Source organism: Dermacentor variabilis, chromosome 5 (assembly GCF_050947875.1).
Source record: "Dermacentor variabilis isolate Ectoservices chromosome 5, ASM5094787v1, whole genome shotgun sequence".
NCBI lineage: Eukaryota > Metazoa > Arthropoda > Arachnida > Ixodida > Ixodidae > Dermacentor > Dermacentor variabilis.
Genome location: NC_134572.1, coordinates 188,527,164 through 188,542,265, shown reverse-complemented (window position 1 = coordinate 188,542,265; position 15,102 = coordinate 188,527,164). Strand labels below are relative to the sequence as shown.

At 45.1% G+C, this 15,102-nt stretch overlaps 1 long non-coding RNA gene across 1 annotated transcript; it reads left to right on the top strand.

Moving 5' to 3' along the window:
• The first annotated feature begins 10,535 nt into the window (after positions 1-10,535).
• LOC142583407 (uncharacterized) lies at positions 10,536-14,406 on the top strand. The gene is made up of 3 exons (XR_012828614.1): positions 10,536-10,976; positions 11,205-11,381; positions 13,358-14,406. It is a non-coding gene; the product is annotated as an uncharacterized LOC142583407 (long non-coding RNA).
• Positions 14,407-15,102: the final 696 nt, after the last annotated feature.

Sequence of the window (15,102 nt, the reverse complement as noted above, 5' to 3'; positions counted from 1 at the left end):
GAGCAACGCAGCGTTCGGCGCGGCAACGAAATGTGCGCCTGAGCAAGCGACGCACGCCTGAGCCTTAGAAACAGCTCGTTTCTAAGGCAACACCGCATTCACTAGAGGCGCTTTTGTACCGCTTTGAAGCATCGTACTCGTGGCTCAGTGGTAGCGTCTCCGTCTCACACTCCGGAGACCCTGCTTCGATTCCCACCCAGCCCATCTTGCAAGAGTTGAGCCAAAGCCGCCTAGAAACAAGCGCAGCTGCTTATACACCACCGCAACGCCGCGAGCGACGGCGCGAGTTGCGTGCGTCTAATTGTCGTACAAAAATCCCTCACGTGACCTGAGCCTAGGTGCCTAGGGACAGGATCGTTTAGGGACTTTTGAGAAGGCATGATGGTTGCGCCGAGCGACGTCGTGGCGTGTTCGTTCTCGGCGTGATCGTTCACCGGCTCTCGCGGACCGCGCGTTGTTCAACGTTGCTTATGTGATTGTGCTTGCGTTGCTTGTGTGTTGGTTGTAGGTACTTAGCGGGAAAGCCGCGAGTAGTGGTGATGCGACAGTGCGGCTTTCGCCATCTGTGCTTTCGCCTCGGTGAGCTCTGCCAGTACAGAATCTGCGTTGTGTGACCCGTGCTTCCTTGACAATTGAAATGTCGAAGTGGCCTAGCGCCTCGGCAGCGAAGTTCTGCGAACCGCGATGCCGTGGCGTGCGTTGAATCTCCGGCCCACGCCTACCGCTGGTCGTGTGTCTCCGCAGTGGGTTGAGTATTTGTTGGCTAAAAGTCGCGCAGTAGTAGTGGTGTGGCATGTCGGCTTTAAGTCTCGGTGAACTCTGGTGGTGTGAGATCCGTATTTCTGAAGAATTCATTGGTGCTGACGATTGAAATATTCAAGTGGCGTAGCGCCTCGGCAATGCAATTTGCGAACCGGCGCTGTGCAGCAGCGTCGTCGTGTTCGCCCCTTTTCGGCAGCGTCATCACATCGCACATGCATCTTTACTTGACGGGACTCGTAGGCGGAGGTATTGCACGTGTTTTTCAACACGACTTACGTAAGTAATATAATGCTTAAGGTGGTGTTTGCTCACAACTGTTCACGCGTCCTTGAAATAGGGCAGCGCATGTTTTCAATCGTGTTCAGCGCTAGTGCACTATCCGTGACTTCATGTGATTTACTTTTATCGTGGGCTTTACGACAATTATCGCGTAGTGCTGTGAACATAACGGAGCTTTGGTGATGTCACATGATCTGCCAGAATTCCACGAAATGCAGAGTAGATGTTTACTATTATTCGTACTAAGGGCGCGATAAGCACAGTGAGGTGGAGCTTAATACTGTCCCCTGTGATGTTCAGCTGCATTTGTGCCCGTTTTTCGCGCTCTTAGTTTTAGCAACAGGACGCAGGGTTCGGTGCAAAGTTGGGACGAATGAATGTGTATATACGTCTGCAATAACTTCACCGCAACACATTTGTTACCCTGAACATACTGCCCCGCCCGCCTTACTATAATCTCAGGTGCTCTCGAACTCTCTATTTGCCGGTATTTTTATTTTCACGTGCTGAATGGTCCTACCGCAATACATATATATAGTGAGGTGAAGCTGATTAATGTTGCCAAATGCTTTGACAGTGTCAGATCTAACAGTTATAGAATGACATGGCCAATACAACAGCTCACACCTTCACTTTAAGAATTCTATTAGGACTGTCAAACTAATCTTACAGCACAGAAAAGCAACGTAAACACCTCAAGAGTTGATTAGCAAGTAATACTGGAAAGTTCAAGTCTAGTGACCAAGGGTGTGGTGAAGTGCTTTAAACATTCATCCAACACACCTTAAGTGCTTAAAAATTTCTAGCATATTGATGCAGGCTGATCAGACTTACTTTGACATTGGTTGTTTTACAATGAAAATAATAGTACTGCATAAGAGGACGCAAGCGACTCGTGTGCTGCTTGGTTATGCAAACCACATGGGTGCCAGAAATACCCAAACATGGTGCTTGTTTACACACGCTGCTTGCATCCACTAATCTAAAGCTCTCTAATGTCAGCAGTATAAAGAGAGGCTGTAAAAATATGGCTTTGAATTTCACAACTCCAATTTTGTTTCTTCTGTACTTGTACAACCTATGGTTTCGTGACAGCATCTACCTAGCTCATTGCCACATTTTGCGACAAAAGTAGTGATGAGTCAGTCAGAGTTGCCTGTCCTAATATTACTCCAATAATTCTTTAAACAGTTCATTTTTTAAGCACGAAGCATGTCATGCCCAACTAGAAAATTAACCATGCGATAATCTACTAGAAGTGGCTAAAAAAATCAGCAGTCTTCTGAAGTCAGCTTGATTCGCAGCTGCTAAAATTGGCTATTATTGAATTAGGGCAAGGAAGAAGCGGCTTGAATAAACATATGTGTCTCATCAGAAAGTTGCGGTGGTGTGCTGCAGGCTAAAAGCCGTTTTGGCATTGGTCTACCTCTGTCCCAAAACCAGGCACCACAGCCAAGGCGACTTCACTTGGCTTTTACAGCTTCAAATTCGCTTTCACAAGCACGTAATACTCAGTCGAGGTGAGCTCAATGCACATCACCCACACTGGGGATGCAAAGACATACGGCCAAGAGGATGCCACCTTGACGAAGCAGACACCACAGACCTCGAATTAACAAATGACGCCAACTATCCCAACTGGTATACCCTCCATTCAAACCAGAAGGGCAGTACACTTACCTAGCATGGGCAACTAGGGCCTTCATCTAAGAGTGTCAATGCGATTCTGCCCCAAGAGGCAGCGACCATTATGTGATATAATACTTGATGTAGGGGTGAAAATGTGCCACATTCACAAAATCGGGGTTTCAGGCTGGGGCCATTTCCGTGATGCACTTGAGTGTGCAGAATGTGAAGGTGTTGAAGAATCGCTAGCAACACGCATGCTTTACACACTGCAAAGAGCGACATGCTAACTAGAGCTTACTGGGCGCGTCATTTAAACATATAGGCCTCAGTAAGCTGTAACACATTCTTGGCTATAACAGGATGCACCAAATACTGTAATACTATTGAAAACATGCTGCTCGATTTTCAGTGCACATCTGAGAAATTTGAGGAACAAGCTGCAGATGTTATCCCCGACCACCTTGCAGTGACTGACCGTCACCTGAGTTGTACGCACCTTAATGACCACTTGCCAAGGAAGGAATGGAAAGCCTCTATTTACGATGGCAGAACCTGTTGTTGCTCTCGAGCATGTCAACACTTAAAGTGCACATGGCAAAGATGGAGTCATTTTTCAGATGTTGAGGAATCTTGCCGAAACAAGGAAGCAAGCACTATTGGTTGTAATCAATGAAATCTGGAATATTGGAATTCCCCACAGAGTGGAAACACTTGGTCATGATGCCACTACCGAAACCAGACAAGAAACCTGACACCATAAACAACCTTTGATCAGTGTCACTCACATTGACAGTGTGCATATTGACTGAAGGAATGTGCCTCGCGAGGCTGAACCAGCATCTGGGAAAGACAAGACGATTTCCACCTGTGCCAGATTGGTTTCTGACCTAAGGTTGACATGTGCCACAATAGCCTCTTTCTGCATCAAACCATCGCCAATGCCAGCTGCTTTGGAGGAAAGATGTATGGGTTCTTAGTCACAGTCCAACCAAGAAGGATGTTGAGCACAGTCTGCAATGAGGAGATACTGGTGGCCTTTCGTGAAGCCTGCCCAGGCATTAGTGTTGCGAAAGCCTCTTATGCAACCATATGTTTGAATATGAAGTTATAGTAAACAGCCAAAGACTTTTACCAACTGCACAGGTGGAAATGCAGGTAAAACCCGCACCAGCCCACTTGGTTGCAGGAGTGATTCGCTGATGAGGTAAGAAGGTGACTTAACAGTTGGTGATAAGGTACACCGAATACAGGTGTGCGCGGTATGTATACATACTGTTAGGCTGAAACAGATTAATTTTCTCCAAAGCAATATCAAAAGCTCAATTTTGTTTAGGATGCCACTCATGTGCTTTAGGTAAGTGTGGACATCATCATCATCAGTCTGGTTACACCCACTGCAGCGCAAAGGCCTCTCCCATACTTCTCCAACTACCCCGGTCATGTGCTAATTGTGGCCATGTTGTCCCTGCAAATTTCTTAACCTCATCCGCCCACCCAACTTTCTGCCACCCTCTGCTACGCTTCCCTTCCTAGCAGTGTGGACAGGGTTATATAAAGCGGCATAGGCAAATGATACAACTAGATACAGCTGTTATGCGTAATATTTTTTTCTGGACTAAATTCTTGCTCCTTGAACTCATTCGAGATCATTAACTGTAGCACCAAAGTAGTGGAACACTATCGAACAAAGGCATGTAGCGCGCACATCTCAATTCTTCTTATGCCAGTCTTCTTTTTTACACCAATAGCTGCTATGGGCCAACTCCCCTGGTTCTGATGTCTACTGGTGTTGTCACTCTAATTCCCAAATTTATTGCTAGAATATTGCCGATAAAGTTCTCATTGTAATGTGTGGATTCAAACATATGATCAAAAGATTGGCAGTCCACAATTCTACATTTCAGCCACTCTGCTGAAGGTACAGTTGTGGCGAATACTGATCCTGGAGAGTGCGATCTAGCCAACAGGTGCCATGATTGGCTAACACCTGTTCAATGTCTGCGTGCTGTATATAGAGCGGGCGTCCACGCCTTCAAATTCTTACTCATCATTTTCCCCACTTGTGAAGGCAGTACTATGTTAATTTTTCTTCTTACATGTAATGACAGTGATTGGGTGCATCTGCTTTATTAATCTTCTAGTGCTTGGCTTCTCAGATTTACTGGATGGAAATGGTTGATGGGGCAGAGCGCGAGACTTAGAAATGGGTAGCTCAAATATAGAGTTGCGAAAACCAAATTAATTCAGCAGTAAGAAGCTAAAGGGTTGTTTTTCTGGAGACCAGTGACCAAGTCTGGATGTGAGAGGAGGAAGAAAACTAGTCTTTCCAATTCAACACTGGCAGGCACAACTCCCACTTGTTTTACTTCTTTAAAGGAGATTACTGACTTGCACTGGCAAGTGTTCACTTCAACAAACACGGAATGAAGCAAGCTTCCTGCGCATATTTCACCATTTATTGCATCACTTTCACAGTATGAGTGAAACTCCAATTTTCGTTATGCCACAACTTGCCCAATCCTGTGTTTTGCAGTAGGATGTTAGCAGTGCTATTAAGGCACTTACATATTCGTGAATAGTAGTAGAGAAAAAAAAGTAAGAAAACAGTGGCTTTTTGTGCATCGACTATGCATGCACCTGGTGCTCTCATGTCCATTTTTTCCGCTATCTGCTAAACCATTCTAAACAAGAAAAGCTCATACGCTATTATTGTACAGAGTCAGACAACTAAACCAGTATCCTTGGTAAGCAAGGTTTATTTATTTGGTGACATTTTCTGTGGCGCTGTTATTGGGCTTTCTTTTCATCCTTTTCCGCTGTGCAGATTCATAAGAAGTGACAAGACAGTTTGACAATTTTAATCATTGAAAGACTTAGCGAAACCTTTATTGGGTTGTTTTCCCTTGCTTTCAGACTCTGCACATTGCCTTTTAAGGCATGTTTTAAGTGTTTCTTTTTTTATGGAGAGGGCATGTTAACATCTTTTACACCATGTCAATTATGTGGTGCCATAGTGTGTTCTTGGATGGAGTCTTGCCCTTTCATTCAGTACAATATAATGTCGTTTTTTGTGTCGTAGGCCGTTTTACATTTGAGTATGAGTGTAGCATTTCGCCAAGTTTTGCCTCTGTCACCCAAGCTTGCAAGTTTGCTACCCACTGCTGTTGACATGTGACACACGTGACTTTTGTTCAATAAAAGGAAGTCTGTCACTTATCCTGTGCACTGGTTGTCTTTTTGAATTACAATTTGTTGCCTATATAAGTTCTTTTGTTGTATCTCAGATTAGGAATGGCTATCACAGTTGACATCATTTAACCATATTGCACACAATGTGGATGATATGTACTTGCAATATATGGCCGCCATAAATAGAAGTTAATTCAAGAATAGTGCCTTTGCATGGTGGGGCAGCCATGAATTGTAGCTATAAGTTACCAGCACTGCAAGTAGCACTGTTTGTGCAGAATATAGTTCAACTCTACTACTTTCAAACATCATTGTTTTTTATCTGCATTTGTATAGCTCCAGTTCCTGTGAACAACACGCATCCGGCGGAAGAGTGGCTTGCACCTGCAGTTGGGCCCAATGAATAGGCAAATTTCTGCCCGTTTTCATGTTATTAACATATTAGTTGAGGCAGTCGTTCTTATAGTAGCCTGTTTGCCCAGTGTAGAAGCCACTGCGGGTGTCAGGGTCTTGTACACATCTTCAGCTTTGCAGGGGACACAGCATCTGGTACATAGTTTGTCACAGGCCATGTTTTTGGGGCAAGTTGGGTTTACTCACTTGCAAAGAGAGAACCAAGCTTGTTGGATATGAATTAAACCGCCTGTAAACTCGGTGGCCTTCTTCATTTTGTGTGACATATATGGTTACAGCTACCCTTGCTTTATGCACTCCTTGTCCGGCAGCAGTTTTGCTTTTGAAACACTCAGGATAGCTTTCAGCAAGCTGGACAGGAATAGCACTGAAAAACCAGCAGATGGTAATTGTCGCACTTGTCATGCGAAGCTTCCTACAGTATGATGAGGACGGAAATTAATGAAGGTGTTCCTCAAGGCCTTCTAGCTTGTCATGAGTTTGGAGCAACGTGATGTATAGCACTTTTCTGATCGCACACTATAGGTTCAGCAGGTGTGGCCATGATTGAAGTGCAGTGCAAGGTCAAGAAAACAGATATTTATGAGCAGCACACTGGTAAAGGAGACGCTGGGAAAACTAGTGGGAACCCTGTTGAACATCTAATTGACCAAGTTGCTGGCTTCATCAGGTAAACTGTGATAAAGAGAAGCAAGTCATCAACACATCAGAAGGTTTTTGCGTATAGACACTGCTAAGGTTCTCAGGCACGTCTCTTGTAACACGCCAACAAATCTTAGTGCGCAGGCTATGCATGACCAACTACATATGCCTTCTGTTTGGACAAAGAACTGCTCATTGTAACTGATGAAGATGGAGTGATCAACACATCAGAAGGTTTTTGCGTATAGACACTGCTAAGGTTCTCAGGCACGTCTCTTGTAACACGCCAACAAATCTTAGTGCGCAGGCTATGCATGACCAACTACATATGCCTTCTGTTTGGACAAAGAACTGCTCATTGTAACTGATGAAGATGGAGTGGATAAAAAAACGGCAGCTCCACTAATCTGGTTTCACTGGTATCAGCAGTGCTTTGTAAGTGTGCATCGCCATACTCCCCACTGCCTTCTTGGTTGACATCAGCAAGGACCGGCTTGAGGCAAGGGGTAATAGACATCTTTACAAGTTAAAGATGCATGCATGCATGGAGAGCATATTGTGTCCAAAAAGTAGGCACTTCACAGGGGCACTGGAGAAGAAACAGATTATTGACAGTGGCCAAAGGCAAGCTTATCTGCTACTAAACACCCAACACTGTTGCCATGCGACACCTCTGAAGCAATCCTTCTGAAAGAAGAAATCATCCTTGTGCATCCATAAAGAGGGCGGATAGGCAAAGCCCCTTCAGCAATGCTGCCTGCTTCAAAAGGCCCACTTGGCACATCCTGAATGCTTCCTTCTTAGACTTTGCTGGGTGCAAGCATTCTACTGTCCAAAAGTTGTCATTGAGAGCACTGTTGGTTTGGTGGCAATACAGTTCAGAAGCGATGGCAAGAAACCTTTCTTCCGAGTTGGTCTGGAGGCTCATGGTGCTCACAAAGCGACACCATGAGACAAGCAAGGTGACCGGATGCCTCCAAGCCCTTGTTCGTGTATCAGACTGTTCTGTTAGTAACAACCATCAGATCTGAAACCAACAAGCCCAAGTTCAGCACTCGTGTGGTTACTGTGGTGGATCCATAATAAAAAGCACAAAACAGAAAACTGAATGGAAAGGATAAGGCACCATTTAACACCTAGTATTGCTGCAGCCCACCCCCTTTTATTTTGTCTGCCCCCCCCCCATGCAACATTTTTTTCTATAAATAGGCATGAACTTATCCTGTGCACAGCTTACTGCAGAGAGCATACGTGATGTTCCCAATCGGTGCACGATTTTTATATACACTATGTGCTGGCTCAAAGAGGCTCGAAACACTGCAATGGAAGCTTCTAATAGAAAAGGCGCCTGGAAGAAAAAAAAGCTGTGCTGCAACCATCTTGGCAACATCTTGTCCCCTTAATAAAAATTGTGCTTCCGTATAAACTTCAGCCCTCCAGTTTAGAGTAAAGTACCAGTGCACTTATGAACAACGAATCAATTCTCAAAGAGCATGTGCAGTCCAGCCAGAAGCATAGGCATGAAACCGCATTGTGCTCCTGCATTGAAGGTGAATAATGCGTTACAAAATGACGAATGTGCCTTAGTAAGCTTCCCTGCAATATGAATTTGTAATGTACAAAGAATTGTCAATTAAGCTTACCAAGAGCACAGATGCACTTGCAAATTATATCACAATTGAAAATAATGAGCAAACCTATGTGCCCTTTCCACTATTAGTATGCTTTACTGCACGATGCTTATTTCCACCTCTGTATTGCGGTGTAGCAAGCTACGAAAGAAACGCTGCATAATTGAGCTTTTTAAGATTACCTTTTTTGCAATACACCTATGTTCTGCGGTGAAGCCTAAGCAATGTACTGCGTTGAAGCATACCAAAAGTGGAAAGGGGCCACTGTCACTGGACATAAAGAGAGTTCTTTAATTATACCCTATGATTATACACTCGCGCAACCGCCGCCTCAGGTCGCCTGAGTGGACATACTATGCTGGGTGATAGCGGCCCCCTCCCACTTTTAGTATCCTTTACCGCGTAACTAAAATGCACTGCGGCGTAGAAGCCGTACATTTGTATTGAGTGAATAAACAAATGGTTTTTACAACAGTACAGAAATAAACACGCACCATGCATCAGTCTACCACATGGAAGAGCGTCGCAACAAAAGGTAGCTGATTCACACAGGCTGTGTACCCCACTTATCAGTCGTAAAGGCTATTCTGGGTAATTCATAATTTCACACACACAGAAATATGTTTATATGTTTACGTTCGTACTCCTTGCGTAATAAGACTTCCAGAACTTCCACAACAGGAAGTAATTTACAACACACAAACGAAAACAACAGATATATATGCCTTGTTTTCAACTCGGTCGTCATGCAAATGACATATGGCACGGAAAAACGTGAACATGCTGTGTGTTAGCATCGTAAACTTCATACTAGGCAAGGAGCACACCACAATCCCGCGACAGCCGCTAATGAGACCAAAACGGGAGCACATATCTGTGAACGTGCAAATGGAGACCCTAAGCCACTCTGCTCCTCCACCACACCCCGCTGTACGGCTGAACCACTCAGTTTCAAGCACAGCACACCTAACACACATTCAGCACTGAACAGTGGGCGGTCGACGCAGTCGCATTTACATGACTTGTAGCGAGCAGCACATCCCTGGATGTTCGTTAAGCAAAGTCGGACACGGCGACGCCACATCGCGGTTCGCAGAACTTCGCTGCCGATGCACTAGGCCACTTCGACATTTCAATTGTCAAGGAAGCACGGGTCACACAACGCAGATTCTCTACTGCCAGAGCTCACCGAGGCGAAAGCCGCACTGCCGCACCACCACTACTCGCGGCTTTCCGCCAAGTAACGCAGAACCTACAACCAACACACAAGCAACGCACGTACAATGACATGAGCAATGTTGAACAACGCAGGGTCCAGAGAACGATCACGCCGTGGACGAACACGCCACGGCGTCGCTCCACGCCAGCATCGCGCCTTCTCAAAAATCCCTAAACGATGCTGTCCCTAGGCACCTAGGATCAGGTCACGTGAGGGATTTTTGTACGACAAATAGACGCACGCGCGCGAGTTGGAGCCCCGTTTCTCCTCTGTCGTGACGTCACGGTGTCACGTGGTCAGCCTTGAAGGCGACGCCGCGAGCGACGGCGCGAGTTGGAGCCCCGTTTCGCCTCTGTCGTGACGTCACGGTGTCACGTGGCATTGAAGGCGACACCGCCGCGCCTGAGGAGCTGGGTTGAGCTCTAGTAATATGCTTCGCATAAAAATGGCTGTGGCTTAGCTAAGGTTAAGCCCAGGATGCGAAGCATACTAGCCTTTATTTTAGTTGTTGAACCACTGTTTAGCCTGGTGAACTGCTGTTGCTTGGCTATATTTGGTTCGGCTAGACGAAGAAACAACTCATGCGTTACTCTCCTTCGCCTTCAAGAGTGGAACGCGACAGCGTTCCCGTCGACCCGCCAAAGGGTGTAAGACAATGGGCTACGGCGCAGCGACTACGCGCCCCGCATTGGACGCGGTGAGCGTCGAGCAACGCAGCGTTCGGCGCGGCAACGAAATGTGCGCCTGAGCAAGCGACGCACGCCTGAGCCTTAAGGCCCAACCACACGCGGTGAATCGTGCGCGCCTGGCTGCGCGTCACGCGTCTGCGAGGCCGTACGCGCCTGTCCTACGCGTCTAGAGAGGGCAGACGCGCAGGAAACGCGCGCGTCAAGGAGGTCTTGATCTTGGGCGTCTTTTTGAGCGTACGCGACGGAAGTGGCAGCTTGTGCACCGACGTCACGTGGGCCGCATGTACACTTCCGGCAGTTCGGAAAGGTTGTTGAAGTTTCAGAATCGTGCGGAGACGCCGGGAGTCGCTGCTGGTTTCGTGTCGATAGAGCACAGAGGCTATGGAGGCGATCAACAAAGAAGCGCTGATCGCCTGCGTTGAGGCTCGACCTGCGCTTTGGTAGCAGGCGAAACACGAGCGCCACTAGAACAAGCACTTGACGAGGTGGTCGTGGATCGTCATGCCCAACGCTGCTGAACAGGTGAGTGCTCGGAATTTTATACGGGCGTCACAGCGGAGCAGTTTCAATCGCGATCGAGCCCGATCGGGGTCGGATTTTGTGATCACGATTGCCTGTACCGCGCAATGTGCGTAGAACCGATCGTGATCGAGAAATTTGATCGCGCTCGATCGCCATCGAAAGCCTAGCTGTGTGGCACTCTCTCATCAGCCGACTCGCAGATGCCGAAAACGCGTTTCATCTGTGCAGATGACGTTATCACAGCGCTGTAGAAGTGATGGAAGTCCCTGGGGAATAAATTTCGGCGCCTGGGAAGACGCTTCAGAAAGAAAAGAGCCGCGCCGTGCCAGTCGATGTTCACGACGACGTCATCTGGCTGTTTTTCGACCAGATGATGTTTCTGCGCTACACAATGAAGTGTAGACCGTAAGTGATCTTGAAGTTTCCACCTTAGCCGGCGTGTTAAAAATGAAACACGGGATTTTAGTGCTTTCCCTTTATCACGTTGACCGGCGATGCCGTATGTTTGTATTATAGCTGGCAATGCACCGCACTTATGGGCATCGACTCAAAATTGTGCTTACACAAGCAAGTCGACGCACAGTATGCATTATATTCAGCTTTGTCTAATTGGCGATAAAATATTTGTGCTGCATCGCCGCTCCGATTATTGCATATTTCGTTAAATGTGATCCGGTAAGGGGACATACAAGCAGTACAAGAATAGCTTTGTATATTTATTTAGGTACCCACAAAGCCAGTTTGGCTTTGCAGTGGGGAGCAGAGAAAGCAGAAATACAGGTACAAAATAACAAGTAAAATAGCACTTAAAAACCTAACAATAAAGCATAAGACAGAAGTACAGAGAATATCGCATACAAATGAGCAGGATGAATAAAAAGGGCTTGCATGATGCACACACAAAAACAAAAAACAAAACATGCAAGTAGTTTTTTTTTTATTCTGTGCACTGATCCTAGAAGGCAGCGTGCAAGTCAATGGCCAGTATTTAACTGAGTATTGAATGTTGCTATATTCATGTGTACCTTGGGCAGTTCAATGCACAGTTTTAATTTTGCATTTTGTTGCTTGCCAGCAGTGTGCAAATCGGTGCTTCATCACAGACCCTCAAATATTACCTAGCTTGCTTAGGGATACATTCAGTGTCATCATGCTGTAGGAATAAATGCGCCATAGTACTGACGACATTGTCAGCTGTGTAATTGATAATTCTTTTTGTGTCTGCTCAGCAGTGTCCTTACCTAATTATCAGCCTGCGGATATTCTGAAGATCCCAGGTGCTGTGGTTACTGGTTTAAGCGAAGCTTTCACGATGTTTGTAGAGAATGCTGTTCCTGCTTAGCAAAATTTTCAAGGAAGGACTAGATGATCCAGTTTAACACATTTTCGCTGTGCAAAAAATGATTATTGAAATTTTACAAGCTAAAACCACGATCTAGTTACATTATTTTAATTGGTATTTGCATTACGTCCAGTACTGGTCACTCGTGCAACACAGTAGCCAGTAGTCAGCTGGGATGACAATGGTTCAACGACTGCATTAATATCAGTATGAGGGGAGCTATTTGGCAAGACAGTAGGAGCAGCGGTAGGAAAGTCCAGAGAAGAGGCAAAAAAAGCTCGGCTGTAAGAAACCTTCTGGAAGGGTTTGCTCGCTAAGGTCAGCTTTGCTGGGCCAAAACACCCTTTACAAGGCAGATGGCAAGAAGACAAACATTATTAGACGTAACTTCGTAAATACAAACAACAAATGCACTGACTACTACGTACACAGCTTCACACTATGTTTATACGTAAATTCAGTTAAGAAAGACAGTTTAGAATGAGATGAAGTTTACAAACAAGTGAAAGGAAAACAAAGTTACAAGCCAAGAACGTTTCAAGTAGAAAAACTAGAACAGGAGAGAGCCTTATACTAAAGCAAGACCTAACAGTACTACTACTCTATGTTTAGAGAGTGCAAGCACAGGTCTTTCAACATGAAATTTATTAAGTGGTTTTACTGAGTAAATGTAGTGGAATGCTTCCTGCTAATTATTTCAAAACTGCAACATTCCAAATATCATGCACTGTTTTGAGTAGAAGTAATCACTAGGCTTTAGGCATGCAGATCTCGTAAGAACTGCTTAAATGCATCACAAGCAAAAACAGAAAAAGGTACAAAAGCTACACTTACGCGCATGCAGAAACTGTTCATTCTGGTTGTGTAGGCAAGCCACTTTTGTCCCTACAAAACTGATTCAGAGCTTCAGTGTACTCTAATAAAATCACACACTAAAACAAATGTGGACGGATTTGAGCCTTCATATATTTTTGCATCCAGACTGGCACATTACTTACACATTGACAGTATGTGCAACCCTTATTACGCTCACATGCAGGATGTCCGCCAACCTTCCACCAGTGCCCCCATCGAGTGAGGAGGGAAGTGCTGCAGACATCTTAACAAAAAATGTGCCAGTTTTCCGATCTGGCAACACTTGAAGTGCCATCACCGTCAAGTGAAGAGTCACAAGTGCCAGCATCGACTCTGCCTTCGGCGTCGCATGAGTCTGTGGAGTCTCAGGACATTTTGGAATCTCTTGAATCACCGATGTTTCAAGAAGTTCTGGTTCCTGAGGATTCTGAGGCACACCACAGCAGTCTGCAGTCAGAAGCATCGCTGGCTTCAGCAGGCAGTCGTAGGCTGGATACGTTAGGAAGCATTGCTTCTGAAGCAAAGTCAAGGGGGAGGAAAAGGAAAAAGAAAGATTAGAGTCAGTTAATATTGGAGGAATTAGGCAATGTTTCAAGTGCAATCAAAAGATGCAAACCACAGGACGACCTCGAACTTTTGCCGTCTCTCTGCTCAAACACATTAGAGAGGACAGTGAGGATACGCATTTCGACTTGAAAATTAAATTGATGCAAGTAGGAGAGTAATTCAAAGATTAATGTTTTTTAATGTATACTTTTTGTATAATAAAGCCAAGAGACAATGAAACAAAAGGAAATCATTGATGAATTTATTTACTTTATATCAAAATGGAAAAATAAGGAGGGAAATGAAAGTATATAAAAAGGTAGCTTCCCACTAATGGGAGACGAACCCACAACCATTGAATTATGCTTGCATTGCTTTACCAGTAGAGCTGCAGCAATGGCTATCCCTCTGCAAACTTTCTTGGGCCTGAATGTGCATGTACTAGATAGTGTTAGCCCTGGTAGCCCTGGTAGTGTTAGCCAATGCTACTCGTGCAAGAACACTCCAAGAGCCCAATCTAGTACACATAAACATTCTATGAAATTGATGGTGGAATAGCCTCCAGCTCAATTGGTTTTGGTTTTAGCTCCCAGCAGTGGCAAGTTATATTTTGTCCACTTTCATTTCCGTTCTCCTTGTGATGTTGACATTACAAATAAAATGACAGTTATTTTCCTTTATGCTTTATATACGTTTCCTTGTCTGTTGTTGTCATGTCACAGCCCCTCAGCTCTTCTTTTTTGTTCATTTTACATTGTGTTGTATCCGTATTTTCTTGCGGTATTCAAGAATTTCATAAAGTTGATATCTGTGGGCCTGGTTGGCTGGCCATTGCTGCTGTAGAGATGTGTGAACATGTTTTAGCAACACACCTACGAAAAAAGAAGCACTGACTTGCAACTAAAGGTTTGTTGTTGTAAGACAGATGTTTATCGCTTTCATCTGTGTTTACTCATTCAGCCTGTCTTGCGGCAATGAGCCTTTTTGAGTTCACCACCTGTGCATGTAGAGTTTGCGCATGCATGTAGAGATGCCTGTACATGCCTGTAAATAAAAAGAAATGTAATGAACCTTCAACCAGACCCCATTGAAAAGTTCGGTTATATGCTGCAAGTTGTAAAGCCTGTCGGGGCGTTCTAGCAGCGCAAGCATTTTTCAAATTGTTTTATTATTATTAGAAGAGGTAGCAGAAAGGGAAGAGTCTTGCCACCACATAGCCAGGAGGCGAGGTTCACTGCAAACATAGACAACCTCTACCTCTCCCACAACTATCATCCACAAGCCACATTCCTTGCATTTTTTTTCTTTGTATTCCGTGGCTCAGTTCCAGAGTTGGTTTTGCATGTTCTGCATTGCATGTTTGGCCAAAGTCTTTGTACGTAA